At 37.8% G+C, this 13,961-nt stretch overlaps 1 pseudogene; it reads left to right on the top strand.

Moving 5' to 3' along the window:
* Positions 1-11,729, top strand: part of LOC107300319 — a 13,610-nt pseudogene extending 1,881 nt beyond the window's left edge.
* Positions 11,730-13,961: the final 2,232 nt, after the last annotated feature.

Here is a 13,961-nt window from a genome sequence, read left to right as displayed (position 1 = left end):
GAATCAGATTTAAAAGTAGAACTATGAATCTGCCAGCAAAGTATCATGAAATAAGTATACACGAGGAACATAATGAATCCTAAATGACAGCTATCACATGTTATAATATTATTGATGACCCCGCTGTATATTATCCATTCCATTTATCTCTAGAAATTGTGGATGGCAATGTGAAAATGACCCTGGGTATGATATGGACTATCATCCTCCGTTTTGCTATTCAAGATATCTCAGTGGAAGGTAAGAATATTTATCTATATACTGGTAATGTTGCCTTCAACTTTTTGTGTCAAACAGAATTGATTCCAGGATTCCTGGCTATATAGCTTTATTGACAACTGTGGATTCAGATGTAAATATTAGTCTAGCACAGTGGTTCTCAACCTGTGGGTCGGGACCCCATTTGGGGTCGATCGACCATTTCACGGGGGTCGCCAAGCAAGGCTGTCCGCCATTTTTTTTGTTCACCATTTTTTTCCCTTTTCCGGCGGGTGCCTTACCTCCCTTGGGCTGGGCCAGCTGGTGGTCGGCCTGCTCCGTCTCTGCTGCTTGCCAGCTATGCCTCGGCCGGCGCAGGGGGTGGAACCACGCATGCGCGGCGGTCCCAGGCAGGGAAAGTCCTCGACTTATGACCGGTTGGGTAGTCCTCAACTTACAACCGGTTTAGTCCTCGACTTACGACCGGTTTAGTCCTCGACTTACGACTGGTTTAGTCCTCGACTTACGACCGGTTGGGGTCGCAGCATTAAAAAGGTTGAGAACCACTGGTCTAGCAATTAGGCAACCTATAAAGAAGCATTTAGGACTAAAGGCTGTCTGAATTTGCTGATCTGCTTTCTTCTTTATTATTATTTCTAGTAGGGCAAACAGATCCCATAAGGAAACAGAAATGTGAATTATATTCTCTTCTTCAAAAATGCATTAAGATGTGTGATACTTTTACATCCAACAATCTGCCTCTCCTACAAGTGGACTGATCAATTGGAAACATTGAGTTCCTTGTGAATCATAGGGCTAAATTAGATGATAGGTTATATAAACAGTATGTCACCCTGATTAGCTTTTTATTTTGCACATTTACTTGTAAGCAGCTTTAACAAGTGCTACCATTTGGTTGTCCTTATCTGGCTTGGAAATTAAATAGGGCCAAGCCCGATTAGCACATGGTTGGAAGCTATCAGAGAATACCAACTTGTAGGCAGCATTGGGAAATTGAAAAAAATACCTCAGAAGAAGGTAACAGCAAACCAATTCCATACTGTTGATAGGAAAACAGCATGGATGGATCCACCAAGTAATCAGGAGTCAAACTTAGTTCAAAGGAGACTTTAGCTTTACTGTAGCTATTTGCAATCTCAAATTATTTCCCCCTTATGGGAACAAATTATTATTATTATTAAAAATAACTTCATATGGCCAAATGTAAAATTTAAAGAAAGCTTTGTACATAAACCGAGAGAAATAAACCTACATAAACACACAGAGAGAGGTAATTGTGAAGGTTGGTAGGAAGATTAGACACCTGCTTTCAGGTACAGCATTCTTGACAGAGATCTTGCTTGATAACTATTATTTTCTTATCAAGTAAATATAGTAGTAACATACAGTTTTGTATTCTGTAGTCCTAATTCATTTGGGAGGGAAGGTGTAGATCTATGGTCATTATCTCCTTGAAGAAAGAAAACAGGAGTATCATTATGTATGATAATGATTGAATTAATTTGCTGGAATCTTTTTGACATCTTTTCATGAACTGGGATCTTTTTGCACTGTAGAAGAATTCCACTTAGACTTTGATTTAATATATTCCATGTCATTCGCTTGTTATTCTGTCCCACCCAACCATAATTTGATAGTAAAGTTGAAGGGGTTTTTTTTTTTTTTTAGTAAAATAAGGCAGTGAGCTAATATTTATACAGGGATGTCAAACTGCCAGCCCATGGGCTGGTTTCATCATACTGAAACCGCGCCCACCCCATTGCCGGCAATGCAAAAAGAGTCACGATACGTTGCGACACATCATGTGACATGGCGAGTTTGACACTGTGGTCTATAATGTCCTCAGATTGTTGTGGTGACTTGGCTCTGGAAACTCTCTTGTATGAGCTTCCTACTCAACATGATCATCTGAATCCAGCTTCCAAGTGAAGCAGTCAGAACAAACTATATAACAGAAGAACAACCACAAAGAAAATACAACATAGACTATTTATATATATATATAAGAATGCACAAATATCTGTCTTTCAAACACAAAAGAATTTCATGTCAGGCTTTTCCAAATGAACGATAATAGTGATTCAAGAATGCAGCGTTCTCCTAAATTATTCTTATTACAAGATCTGGAAATACAGTTAAATAAGAAATTCAGAACAAGTATAGAATGAAAGTCCTATTTATAGGAGTGGCCAGGTTCAAATCATGTCCCTCTTTCTCCTGCCTGCACAATATAGTGGTTGACAGCCTCTTGATTTCTCCTCTGGTTGGGAGGAAAAAATTGACACTCTTATTACTGTAATGGGCCTGTAGGGCCTCAGGTCCTTTGCTTCTGCCTTCCCACTTTGGTATATAGCTCAGCAGATGGATAGTTTGGCGATGCTTGGAATGGACTTTCCATTTTCTATGAGATGATTATCCATCCAGTAAAGATAATGGGACATTTTATGATCTTGTACTGAGAGAAATACTAGAATTTGGTGCACTGGAGTTATGATACAAGGAGTGTAATGGTTTCTGTTCTGGGGAAAATATATTTTATCCAATTGAATGATAACATGTGGAAATTGGAGAATTATTTGGGAGTGTCATATGTAGATACTGCAGCATTTTATGCACTTTTGTAAAGATTTTTTAATATCATAAAACATTGAAGTGAATAATTTGGGCAGCTATAGATTCTTCGCCAAACTGTGAACATGCACATTTTACTCAAGCAAACAGCTACCATCCATTACAGTATACAATATGTAGCAGATCAACCAATTTTTATACTTCGTTGGTTAATTTAGAGAATAATTATTCCTGACAAAATTACTTTACTTGATTCTATTGTACCAATTAAATCTTTTTAAAAAAGAAATTTCTTATGAATGATGACATCATTCCTGAGTCAGTGAAGCAGGATGTAAATATTAAAGAAAAATAACTGATGAACGGATGGCTACATGATGGAAAAAATCATATGGAAAGTTTACAAGCAATTCTAGAGTTTCTTGTTCGTATAAATGCCCCTTGTTTTGTAACACTTTTGTAACAAAGTGTTAACTTGGAATCATTGCATTTTATAAGAAACCATACAGAAGAAAGAGAGAGAGTTATTTTCCTAACTAAACTGGATAGTGTATTCACTATTTTTCTGGTACAGATTTCCTTGGAAACACTTTGTGTATCTGTTGAATTAAACAACATCATCTGAGATAGATGCCCAACCCTCTACGTCAGCTGAAGATCTGCTATTTACTGTAGTGAGCAGTTTGAAGTTCTGTTATTCTTTATAAATCTTCTTTGATGGTATTTTCAGAGACATCTGCCAAAGAAGGACTGCTGTTGTGGTGTCAAAGAAAAACGGCACCTTACCGAAATGTGAACATTCAAAATTTCCATCTTAGGTAAAGTAAATCATTTATAGATGTAAACTGTTCATCATGTAGATGGTTTTTATCTTTGCTGGTACAGTTGGAAATGGAGAGCACACAATACATCATATTTTCTTTGCAGTTTGAGAAGGACCAGGAATAACTCTACAAGGCTAGTATGAGTATCGGGGCTCCCAGATTATTCTAGCCATTAAAATGGACACCTTATATGAAAGAAGTCAGCAATGTGATTATTTCACATGTTACCATGGTTGTTCTTTGACTGGTGAGGCCTAATTAGAGGAAATTACTACAACTAATGTGTGGGGGAATAAACAGAAGTCCCAATTGTAGTGTACTCACAACAAAACATAAAAATCAAACACTGTCATTTTCTGTCTTATCTCCATCTGCACAAAATAAATCTGTTGTGTATTTTCTAGAAATCAATTTATATTGCAAGTATGTTGAAATTTCCACAAATAGTGGAAGAAAGATCCCCTTCACAGAACCTATAAACAGAGTGAAAATTGGGCATTGTGGCACGATTAATAAATGCTATTTTTCCCCCAGTAGTTGCTGAGATTCAAAAAAAGAAAGATACTTGTTTTTGTTTTGGATCTAATCAGGTCATAAGTAAATATGCAAGCTTTCGAGTTTCATAAAACTCTTACTCCAAAGAATAAAAACCTTAGGTGTACAGTGTGTAGAAAAATCCAAGACACAAATAATTTGAACATCAGATGTATTTAATGTTGTGGCTTTTGTTTTAATCGCTGTATAATGCCCAGAGTTACCATTGTGAGATGGGAGGCCATAGATACTATGTACATACTTATATACATATAAGAATAGAAGTAAACATCTCTATTGTTGAAAATGGTCTCTTACCTACAGATAGTTAGGGTCTCTTGCCTGCAGGTAGTTAAGAACAGATTTTACCAAATATGCCATTTTTATAGATAATAATTGTAATTATTGGATTGTTGGGCTTGGCTTCAAATGCCATTTTTATATGAAAAATGCATTAAAAGTGGAAAAATAAATAGACCCGGCTTCCCAAACCTGGCATCTTCAGAAGAGCTGGGGCTCGGAGTGTTGGCTGAGACATTCTGTTAGGGAATGCAAGATAGACTATCTACTATAATATATCAAATAATTGACTCAGAAGAATTATACTTTCTCCTACATGAAACTTCCTACTCCTTATAAGGTATTAGAGAAAAGAACTCTCCTGTTTAATACATGTGTTACTGTCTGGGTATGGTGGGCTATTTCCATGTTTGTGGTTCTAGACACAATCCGTTGGAGCGCTCAGAAATATATTACAAACATTTTCACCCCACCAGACTGTTTCAGAATGTGTGAGTGGTCTGGTCTTTTATTGGCTGCTGGTTTAAAGTTTTACTACTGATTTTCTAAATGATATACGAGCAATATTTTCTGAGCAACCCTGAGTATGCCTTAGATACCTAAAAGTAAATAAAAAGATGGACAAACTACTGAGTGAAATCAGCAGCCCACCTGCTCCAGCCAACTGTAATTTCTTGCACCACGAAAAAAATAAGTAAACAATCATTCATCATCTAGTGCACCGTGCATGAAATTTCTCTTGGGCTCTTTTCTGTACAAAAGTGACTAGGAAATTTGTCTTACAAGATAATGTCCTAAAACATCTTTGCCTTAGCAACATTTAAAATATGTTTGACTATGTCTTGAAACTAGATAACCTGGTTCACAAAATTATACTATGAATTTTTCCTGTGTTCTGCACCATTATATGAGATTTAGCCAAATTGGAACAACCACTGGAATTTTATGAGCTACTGCTATTGGACATGTGGTACAATTGCTGAATAGTGTCAGACCTTGCACTGTCTGACAATACCAGTGTCATTAATATGTTGTCGCCTTATTTTTGGTTTCTTCTCATGAAGCTGGAAAGATGGCCTTGGTCTCTGTGCACTGATTCATAGACATCGACCAGATCTTATTGACTACTCCAAGCTTTCAAAGGTCATTAAGTTTGCTGGCATGGCATGATAACTTGCACCAATATGGCATGATGATTTGCACTGATTTGGCTCACATACTACATATGTGTGTTTTGTAGTTTGAAATGGGCCTTCTTTTTTGGCTCTTGACCTGCAGATATAGAACAGCCTTCCTGAACCAGGTGCCCTCCGTTAATTTTGAATTTCTTTCACTGATAATGGCCAATCAGTATGGTTAAGACAGCAAAGGGTGATCCCAAGTAAGCTAAACCACATGCTATGAAAGTGACTGAAAAGAATCCAGAAAAATAAGTTACTATTTGGACGAATCTACTCCTAGATGTCCTTGGCCTTGGGATACTCAATATAGGTCTGTCTCCTACACACAGCCAACTGGTCAGTCTATGAGCATTATAATCCTGAGTAAAGATGCATCATGTTAGAAAGTATTCAGTAGATGGTGCAACCCTGTGAAATATTTAACTGACATGAAGAGAAATAAAGTGCACAATATTTATATCCCACCAATTTCAGTAAAACTTAGTCATGTCTAAAAGCTCTCTGGATTATGCCAAAATAATCTGAGTATATTGACATTGTTTTGCTGTAGATTTGATGGGGGAATGTGTGTGCACTTGTGTGCATGTTAGTTTTTCTTTCTGCATGCCTTTCTTTGCTTTCTGGAAACCTTTGGAGAGCCATAGAGAATCTTCCTTTGCATTGATGCATTGTTCATACAATGGGCAAAGCTGAAAAGCTCGATTTATGGGTGCCACACATTGTTTGGTTCATATACAGCATAAGTTAAATGGCCGGCATAACTAATAACTAAGCTTTTAGTTTACCAAGATGGTAAACACAGCAAAGTTACATCCATACGTTTGTGTGTCTGTCTGAAGTTTACAGGGGAAATCCTGAAGGGCAGGGAAGGTGAAAGCACGAGCTCTCAAGAGAAGGCAGCACCAACAACTACTTCCAAGATTTGTCTTACCAGAACAGTTTTTCAATAGCTCTCTAGTAATGTCAGTATCATGCATTTGAGTAAATTTCACTGAAATATTTTTTTTTAAAGTAAAGTTACGGTATAAGGACAGCTGCTTAATTTCCATATTATGTAAACATACTTGGCAGTAAGAGTGTCAGCAGGGCATGGTTAAAAAAATGTCAAGATGGAAGACACAGTGCAATGAAATTCTGCCGGGTTTTTACATGCTTCCTGGGAGAGAATTTAATCTTATTTTAAAATGCTGCTATTGAGTGAAACTCTAACATATTCTGTCCTTGCTTTTGAATTGCTGCAACCTTGCTTAAAATAGGACACTTACCAATTGTAATTTCTGCTTCCTGTGTAGGATGACCCTCTGGGAAATATAAACCTGGCCATGGAGATTGCTGAAAAACACCTGGATATCCCAAAGATGTTGGATGCAGAAGGTATAAGTTAATGGGCTTTTAATAGGCAGCAGGTTGCAACTGTTAAAGTCTTTTCTTCCCATATATTATAAGAAAAGGATCTCCTTCACATAGCTATTTATCAAACAGTATTCAACCTGTTGGTTTCTGTTTAGACTGGAATAAGAAAATGCTCTCTGATGTAATTGAAATTAATAGCAGTGGGGAGGGCAATTTTCATTTAGCTATTCCTCAAAAACTCCATGCTTTCCAAGTAATTCAGAAACATAAATCCAGAACTTTCAAGTAAAATATCATCTGAAGACCTGTATCAGTTAGAATTATTTTTTTTAAATCCAGCTAAAATAATTGTCTTCTGAAATTCCTGGTACCTAAAACAATGCAGCAAGTCATGGACAAGAAGACCAGACTATGCAATTGAACCTGATCCCTTTTTTTATGTTTGTTGTTTGTACGAGACACTTTAAAAGGATCAGGGCTTCATTTCTGGGGTTGCAGCTGCCATCTTGACTTTTTTTTCAGTCCAGGCAGCAGAGACATAACAACATATCCTTAAACATCTTCGAAGAATATTAGCATTAGTCCTGAATATTGTCAATTGAGAGCAATATCTATCAGCACAGTTTAGCCATGCTTTCCCTGAAAATCTTCCCTGAAGATAATTCAGATCTATGAAATGATTTGTCATCCCATCTTTTTTATTATTGCAATCAAGAGCAAAAAAGACTTGATTTTTGGTGTTTCTGTAGTGTTGAGATACTAGTCCCCATCTAATGTTGCTGGAGAACTGTTGCTGGAATTGGGTATGTCTAGTTTAATGAAGAGAAGTACTAGGGGTAACATGATAGCAGCATTCCAATATCTCAGGGACTGCCACAAGGAAGAGAGAGTCAAGCTATTCCCCAAAGCACCTGAAGCAAGACAAGAAGCGACGGATGGAAACTAACCAAAGAGAGAAGCAACCTAGAACTAAGGAGAAACTTCCTGACAGTTAGAAGAGTTATTCAGTGGAACAACCTGCCTCCAGAAGTTGTAAATGCTCCAACACTGGAAGTTTTAAAGAAGAGACCGGACAGCCATTTGTCTGAAATGGTATAGGGTTTCCTGCCTGAGCAGAGGTTGGACTAGAATAGCTCAAATTTCCCTTCCAACTCTATTATTGTTATTGTTATTGTTGCTATTTAGATTTACTTGCCTCATTTGGTATTCTACACCATAGTACAATACTACAATTGTTTCATGATTTACAACAGATAAGCAATTTTTTTGTGTTCACTGGCACTTTTGAAATTTTGAAAGTATGGCTGGTACTTGCCTATTTAAGAACAGCTGCCATGGTGGAAGTGTCAATTTACTAGAAAAATAAATGTATAAAAGAACCCACACTACTCTCCTGATGTTATTTATTGATTTTATCTTGGTCTTTCTACAGGGCTAAGTGGGTTCGTTTTCAAATAAAGATCTGCCCTGCAGCTACTCATCTTGTCTGTTTTTGAAGGATGTGAGGTTTATGCAAGCCCAAGGCATTCTTATAAATACAGTACATTTTTAACATGCCACCTTCTCAATGATTTTTCCCCCAGTTTTAAAAAATGGAAGGGAAGTTTGGCAGGGCCAAGGGATATCTACTGGCTTCTTGCTTGCTACTTGTCTTTCTTAACAGTGAAATGTAGGTTCATTAAGTCTCTTTTCTCCTGTTGTCATTGGACATATCCCAAGAAGGAGATTGTTTTATTTCAGGTGGAAATTAACCGTTAAAGGAATACATGGATCTACAGTCCATGAAGGGAATAAAAGTCTTGATGGAAAATGATTTGAGATCTATAAACTTTATCTTCAATGAAAATACATGCTTTCATGGAATTCATCTTAACTGGAAGTGAATTGGGCAGCCTAATGTCAGAATTTTGGGGGTATATGAGATGGAATCAAGGTTACCAGCCCTGCTTATTTAAATAATTGAGTAGTCAACCCTCTTGAAAAAGTTTCATGGCTTATCATTCTTGTTTTTCTTGGTGCTAAGAAAGTAGAGTGCTTTTGCTCTGTAGCTGCTATCATACTGTATGGCTTTTTTGCTTATCCTGTGATTTCTTTCTGTTTTCTTTTTTTCTTTTTCTTTTTAGAAGATACAGTTTGCTCCCATATAAAATGCACGGGTAGTTTTCAGAAAGTCCTTGTTTAAAAAATAACTACAGTTGCTTCTTTCACACTTCCACACAATATCTGAGGGTACTTGTCTGATCCATTCTTTGCATATTGGACAATATTAGATCTCTACGATGTGGAAGTAAAATAATAATAGCACTGAAATCTGTACTTGTATTTTGGAAAGATGATTCCTTTTAAAGAGTCAGAACAACAATGCAGATATTATTAATGACATACTACGTGGAATTGTAATACTATCTTTTTTTTTTCTAGAGTGGGCCTTTGACAGGTGGAAACTTCTAAGCATCCGTCACTAGTTTCCCTGTGCGTTCAGAAACACAATATATTGTTATCTCAGATTGTAAAGTTCAGTCAGGCGAATCTCAGAACTTCAAACAATCTCTCTGTGTAATTATAGACATGGGCTATTCTCAGTGGGATGACAAAAGTCAAGTTGACAGACATGTCTGCAGGACTGAAGCCACACCTGTAAAATGGGGGCAGAATATTGAATGTGAAGATGCATCCAACTTCTTAACTATTTTGATTCTCCATGTACACACTCCTGAATATACGCCAATGTCTTTGAAATCAAAGCATATAGTATGCCAGCATCTTATTTGTCTGCAAGCATTCCTCTCAAAAACCATGGATATTTTCAAATTTTGTTCTCCAGAATTTTCATTTTAGCTTCAATGCTTTCTTCTTCCAGTCTAAATGGCTCTAACATACAAAATAGAACAGAGTAGAGCTGGAAGGGATCTTGGAAGCCTTCTAGTCCAGCCCCCTGCTCAAGCAGGAGAACCTATACCATCTCAGACAAGTGACTGTCTAGCCTCTTCTTAAAAATCTCCAGTGATGGAGCGCCCACAATTTCTGGGGGCAAGCTATTCCACTGGTTATTTGTCCTCACTGTCAGGAAGTTTCTCCTTAATTCCAGGTTGCTTCTCTCTTTGATCAGTTCCAACCATTGTTTCTTGTCCTGCCCTCTGATGCTTTGGTGAATAACGGGACCCCCCTCTTCTTTGTGGCAGCCCCTCAAATACTGGAATACTATCATGTCTCCCCTATTTCTTCTTTTCTTTAAACTAGCCAAACTCAAGTCCTGTAGCCGTTCTTTGTATGTTTTAGTCTCCTTTGATCATCTTAGTTGCTTTTCTCTGAATTTTTTCTAAATTCTCAATATCTTTTTTGTGATATGGTGACCAAAATTGGCTGCAGTATTCCAGATGTGGTCTTACTAGGGTTTTATAAAGCAGTACTAATACCTTGCATGATCTTGATTCTACGCCTCTATTTATACAACCCAGGATTGTATTAGCTTTTTTTGCTGCTGGTGCACACTGCTGGCTCATGGTTAAGTGATCGTCCACTAGGGCTCCAAGGTCCCTCTCACAGTTACTGTTTTTAAGTCAGGTCTTGCCCAATCTGTACTTGTACCTTTGATTTTTCCTGCCTAAATGTAAGACTTTGCTTTTCTCCACATTGAAACTCATTTTATTGGATAGGGCCCATTGTTCAAGTTTGTCAAGATCTTTTTGGATCCTGAGTTTGTCTTCTGGGTTGTTGGCCACTCCTGCTGGTTTGATGTCATCTGCAAATTTGATGAGTATCCCTTCAATTCCCTCATCTAAGTCATTGATGAAGATATTGAAGAGTACTGGGCTAAGACGGAACTTTTTGGCACCCCACTGCTTACTTCTCTCCATGTGGATGTAGTGCTGTTGAAGACTACTAATTGAATGCTGTTTGCCAGCAAGCTACAGATCCATCTGGTGATGATGTTGTCTATTCCACCTTTTTCTAGTTTACCAAGGAGTAGGTTGTGATCTACTTTATCAAATGCCTTACTGAGGTCTAAGTATACTACATCCACAGTATTGTCTAGTTTAATGAAGAGAAGGACGAGAGGGGACATGATAGCAGTGTTCCAATATCTCAGGGGTTGCCATAAAGAAGAGGGAGTCAAGCTATTTTCCAAAGCGCCTGGAGGCAGGACAAGAAGCAACGGTGGAAACTAATCAAGGAGAGAAGCAATCTAGAACTAAGGAGAAACTTCCTGACAGTGAGAACAATTAACCAGTGGAACAACCTGCCTCCAGAAGCGGTGAATGCTCCAACACTGGAAGTTTTTAAGAAGAGACTGGACAGCCATTTGTCCGAAATGGTATAGGGTTTCCTGCCTGAGCAGGGGGTTGGACTAGATGACCTTCAAGGTCCCTTCCAACTTTACTACTACTATTATTATTATTATTATTATTATTATTATTATTATTATTATTATTATTATTATTATTATTATTATTATTATTATTATTATTATTATTATTATTATTTTGCTGGTCTATTAGTTTAGTCACTTTGCCGAAGAATGAAATAAGATTGTTTTGGCATGATCTGTATTTAACAATATGTTAAAGAGAACAAAATGTAGCACTTGTTGTGTCTCCCTTGCTTTCTACTGTTCTTCTACATATTGTGCTCATTTTCTTTCTTTTTGTTTTTTCTGATAGACATTGTGAATACCCCCAAGCCTGATGAAAGAGCAATCATGACTTACGTTTCTTGCTTCTACCATGCTTTTGCTGGAGCTGAGCAGGTATTCATCATCATTTTTGGGACTGCTTTGTGTGCTTCAGCTTCCATAGGTTTCCATTAGCCCTGAAACCACTTTGCTTTTTTAATTGGGGCTGACAAATACAGTAATTGGTGCTATTAGAAACACTGCAGTAATAGATATGCACAAACAAGCATATATAGATGCATACAGAATAAATAAAAACAGATAGCCCTCGACTTACGACCACAACTGATCCTGAAATTTTGGTTGTAATTTTTTGTGGTAATTAAGCAAGACACCCACATGATCACTTCACTCAATGAGCACAATCCCAGTTCTCTGCATTGCGGTCATTAAGCAACCTTGCAAGGGTGCCTCAGTGGGTGGGTGGGGAGGCCTTGGGAGGCCTGGCGCTAACCAGCATGTGGAAACCTGCCACAGGTCAGCTAGGCCCAGCTATGTGTGAGCACCTTCCCAACTCCCAAGAGGCCTGCATCTCCTCCTTACCCACTGTGCCAGGATCCATTTATCTTTCCCTTCCCCTGTAGCCACTGAGAGGTGAACCAAGCTGATGCTAACCTAGAAAGCTAGTGAAAGCAAATTTCCTCAGGGCTAGAGAGGCTAGAGAACAAAAAGTCAGCCAGCAAAGTTCCTGTTCCTAGACCAGCCTTGAGAAAGATTGCCTTCATTAGCACTATAACCGCTGGGCCCACCTGGCAGCAACTGCAGAAAAAAGGACAGGTAAATGGCTCTGGCTGCGATGTGGCAGGTAGAAGATCCAGGCCTCTTGGGAATGGTGGGGATGGAGAGAGGAGGCCCACACACTGGTAGACCTAGCTGGCCAAGGCCTTTTGGCCCATGGCAGGTTTCTACATGCCAATGGCCTAGCTGGCTGAGGCCTCTCAGTCCTCCCAGTGGTGGAAGAGGGGTTGCAATGCTTCCAGGGCCATAAAGGTGATTGTACCTACATTTTGATCATTTGAGTGTGGGTGCTGCAATGATCAGAACTCCAGGCTGGGGTCATAATTCCCTTTGTTCAGCACTGTGATAATTTCAAATGGCCACTGAATGAACGGTTATTAAGTTAAAGACTACCTGTATAATTATTGTGATAATTTTTTATCAGTTTTGCAAAGGCCTTTACTGTTTTCGAAGCAAAACCTATCCCTGGGGGGGAAAAATCTTTTTTTGCAGCGTTAAAGCAGTTAATAGTGATGGAAGGAAAGCATTTCTCTAATATGATTAGACTGTCTAAATTATTCAGATTCAGTATAAATATTTTAAGTTTTCAGACTATACTCTGGTGAAGTCTGAGATTTTTCTGCAGCTAATCATCACTGAGGAGCACAACAAGGACAGACAAGCTTCTTAAAAAAACCGTTTATCTTTGTTACTAAACTATTGCAAAACTAGAATTGCCATAAGAATATCAGTGTTGCTGGGATTAGACCTCCAGGAATTTCTCAGCCAAGGTGGCTATTGGTCATGTGGACTGGATATAGTAGTCTCTAGATATGTGGAGATTTAGTCTTTTTGTGAAAGACTCAGACCCAGCAGGGTCATAATCCACTAGCTGTGAGGACAGATGGTGTCCCCAGACATATCACATAATTTTTTGCTGTGTGAAGAGATTCCAGGTTATACTAGATATGGAGGATAATATTTGGCTGCAAAGTGAAACCAGGATTTTATTAAAAATTATTGCCACTTAATGAGTCATCTTCACTTTATTATTTTCCGGGTAAAACTTCAGAGGTAAGTTAATTTGTTTCTCTTTTTTACTTCCTTCCCTCAGTCCTTTATTATCAGTCCCTCCTAGATAATAGCATAGATTCCCTTAACGTCGTATTTTGTGATTGTGCACTGATAATTTGTTGTTTACATTACCTGTGGTGGAGATGAAACCCAGGTAGCTAGAGTAGATGTAATAGATAACTTTGGAATTAATCAGAGATTACACAGGGATTTACAGAACACAATCAACATTTCTGCAAGTTTCTGCTAATATTAATATTTATATATATATATATTTAAAAAACTAAATTTATGAGTAAAATAATTCTGTGGCTCTTATTTATTTATTGTGACTGAAGTTAAATAAATTATTTTTTTAAGATGCTACTGAAATATGTCTGTCTTTATTATAACAGATTAACACTGCTATTTCTTTGAAATGACTATTAGTATAGTACATTTGAGCATCATTCAACCTAGAAAAATTGCAAACCAAAGTGTATGTAATAGAATGTGACGTTCTTAATATTGCTAAAT

This window comes from Protobothrops mucrosquamatus, unplaced genomic scaffold, assembly GCF_001527695.2.
Source record: "Protobothrops mucrosquamatus isolate PMUCROS unplaced genomic scaffold, P.Mucros_1.0 scaffold6662, whole genome shotgun sequence".
NCBI lineage: Eukaryota > Metazoa > Chordata > Lepidosauria > Squamata > Viperidae > Protobothrops > Protobothrops mucrosquamatus.
Note: the sequence above shows the minus strand (reverse complement) of the source record. Positions and strands in the feature narration are given on the sequence as shown.